Genomic DNA, 3,677 nt, shown 5'->3' with positions numbered 1-3,677 from the left:
AATAAATCGGAAATTTTTTTTTTTTTTTTTTTTTTTCGTTTGAGGTTTCGTTTTCGAGAAAATCGAGTTTCGAATAGAAGTCGTCGCCGCCAATTCCGAACGAATGTATTCGACAAATTCTGGAAACTCGGTTTTCACTCGGTGAAATCGAGGCTTCAAAAGGGGACAATTTTCAATTCTTGCGTCCGTGAAGTAAACGAATTCTTGGGAGGAAATTTAACATTCTCGGCGATCAAACGATTCAATGAACGATTAATAAATAAATAAGGAACGTTTTTGCAAAAAACTGCTGGTGAGAATGATCGAATTAATTATCGTGGAAGGATCGAGACGTATCGATATGTTGAACCCGTTACAATGGTCGCAAGCAATCCTATCCGCGTATTGATCCAAGGAATTATGGAGACACCGCAAGTGCAAACGTCCTGATTTACACTGATTAATTACGCGATATCTGACCTAATTGAACGTCTTGCCGCGATATAATTTCGATAATTCCATATTAAACGGTTCGTATTTGCGCTGTATCATTGGAAAATTAAAAAAAATCACGATTAATTAACGGGTTTCCTTCGCGAGAAAGAAATTGCATTATATATAATTTCTGTCTCGTCTACAATTTTTCACCCTTCTTTTATCTACGTTTCCATCACCAGCGATACGCGTTTAAATTAAGCGCGAAAAAGAGTTGATTTCGTGTGATCGAGAGAGAGGGAGAGAGACTTTAATTCATCAGATTATTACATATTAAAAAGAGAAAAATTATATCCCGTATTGAATCTTTCGAATGTTTTCACTCTTTCGTTCCGTGTGTAACTCCGTTAGTTAATTATTGGAGATTAAACGTTGATTCGTAAACCAATGATATGGAAAAACCTTTTCATCGTTTCGATTCTTTTTCGAATCTGAAGTTGTTCTTACTTAGACACCAATACCAGTTCTTTTTGCCGCCATTCGTTGAATTTTACGTTAAAATTATATTACAAACACCAAACTCTGCCGTTTTACCACTGAATAAACGGTAAATAAACGGTCCTTATTCTTTCTTCGTCTAATCCCTCTAGATAGAACTCGCTTAACCTTGCAGAATTTTATCGCCAATAACTCCCTCTCTCTCCCTCTCTCTCTCTCTCTCTCTACACATAATTACACAAAACAGGCTGTAATAAACTGACTCTAATCCGCGTCACCGGTTTTTGTCGTAAAAGGCAGGTGCACGAAATTACAACGAACGTACAACCAACGGTTGATTAAGTCGCGTTTTCGTTATAGGGCAGTGGATAGCCGCGGCGAGACCCCCTATAATCCCGTATGTTTAAAATGATGCCCAATTATCGAACCAATTAACCAGGCCAGATCCCAATTCGAAGCTTTCGCCTTCATAAAAGATACAGAATCGGCCCGCGTAGCCCGATGTTAATTAAACGAGAGGCGGGAAATGCCATGCGAATTCGGATCGCGAGTTATCCCGAAAATTTCCAGGGAAACGTTGCCGTCATGCGCTAATAACAACCCCCTCACCTTCTCCTCCCTCATATATGGAGCCGCAAACGGTGATACGCAAGCGGTGTAGATATTTGGAGGGAAAGACTTATGATGGATAGATCAACGATAGTTGATAGCTTGTCGCCTGTTTGTCGATTAGAATCTGACTATCGCGTTATTGTGATCGTGTTTATTACGTTTTCCAACTATAAGTTATCGAAAGTAACTTGAACTATTAAATTTTGATCTCCTATAGATTGTCCACGAGATAAAAGTTGATTGTCCACGAGATCAAGTGATGCTTGAATACGATCCTTTTTTAAAATTAAGATTTCTTCTTTTTAATCCTTTGTTACGTTGATTGTGATCATTTTTAAACAATAAGTTATCGAAGGTAACTATTAAATTTTGATCTCCTATAGATCACGAGATGAAGATTTAACGATGCTTGAATACGATTCTTTTTTAAAATTAAGATTTCTTCTTTTTAGTCTTTCGTTATATTGATCGTTTATTACCTTTTTCGACAATAAATTATCGAAGGTAACTTGAACTATTAAATTTTGATCTCCTATAGATCACGAGATGAAGGTTTAGCGATGCTTGAATATGATCCTTTTTTAAAATTAAGATTTCTTCTTTTTAATCTTTCGTTACGTTGATTGTGATCGTTTATTACGTTTTCCAACAATAAGTTATCGAAGATAACTATTAAATTTTGATCTCCTATAGATCACGAGATGAAAGTTTAACGATGTTTGAATACGATTCTTTTTTAAAATTAAGATTTCTTCTTTTTATTCCTTCGTTACGTTGATTGTGATCGTTTGATCTCCTATAGATCACGAGATGAAAGTTTAACGATGTTTGAATACGATTCTTTTTTAAAATTAAGATTTCTTCTTTTTATTCCTTCGTTACGTTGATTGTGATCGTTTGATCTCCTATAGATCACGGTTGTTTAGGATATGAAGGTTTAGCAATGCTTGAATACGATCCTTTTTTAAAATTAAGATTTCTTCTTTTTAATCCTGTTACGTTGATTGTGATCGTTTATTACCTTTTTCAACAATAAATTATCGAAGGTAATTTGAACTATTAAATTTTGATCTCCTATAGATCACGAGATGAAAGTTTAACGATGCTTGAATACGATTCTTTTTTAAAATTAAGATTTCTTCTTTTTATTCCTTCGTTACGTTGATTGTGATCGTTTATTACCTTTTTCAACAATAAATTATCGAAGGTAACTTGAACTATTAAATTTTGATCTCTTGAATATAGATCACGGTTGTTTAGGATATGAAGGTTTAGCAATGCTTGAATACGATCCTTTTTTAAAATTAAGATTTCTTCTTTTTAATCCTGTTACGTTGATTGTGATCGTTTATTATCTTTTTCAACAATAAATTATCGAAGGTAACTTGAACTATTAAATTTTGATCTCCTATAGATCACAGTTGTTCACGAGATGAAGGAATACGATTGATCCTTTTTTAAAATTAAGATTTCTTCTTTTTATTCCTGAATGGTATATCAACGAGAGGCAATAAAGAATGGCTTGCGTTCCATTCCGGATAGATTTAACGCGCACAGGGCCGGCCACAAAGGCTGTTTAACAAACCCGATTTGTTGACACGGCTGCTAATAATTTCCTTTCTCCTCGTGCTCAACATTCATGGAACAAAGGCGGGCGAGTCACGTGCTTTACACATATACACGTTGAGGTCTCGTGTCTTTCCTCCCAAACCCACGTTGACAGGGAATGTATATCTCACATGCATCGCCCGAATTTAAAATTTCACTTTTCCACTTTTCCAATATTCGATATAATTACAATCGCACAAATGTCTCTTTCCTTATTAAATCCATCCCGCAATAACATTTACGATATCCAAACGATCGAATCCCTCTCGTTTACGTAAGAACATATTACGAATAATATTTCGGCCACGAAATACGAATACTATCGTAATATTTATCCACAGGCTCGCTTATTCGGATAAGCCGAGTAACTCTTGCGAAAGCCGCAAGCCCGAGGAGGTTCAGATCTGTTCCGCCAACTTACACGTGTTCCGGGACTGGAACGTTTCACTGGACCGGTACTGGAGCAGGTGGAATGCCAACCTCCTCCTGAACGCTCAACAGAGTATCTTAACAGAGGATCGTTAAATAGGTAGTGGTAGTAGTAG

The sequence above is a fragment of the Apis dorsata genome, unplaced genomic scaffold (genome assembly GCF_000469605.1).
Source record: "Apis dorsata unplaced genomic scaffold, Apis dorsata 1.3 scaffold_133, whole genome shotgun sequence".
Classification (NCBI taxonomy): domain Eukaryota; kingdom Metazoa; phylum Arthropoda; class Insecta; order Hymenoptera; family Apidae; genus Apis; species Apis dorsata.
This window is presented reverse-complemented; position numbering follows the sequence as displayed.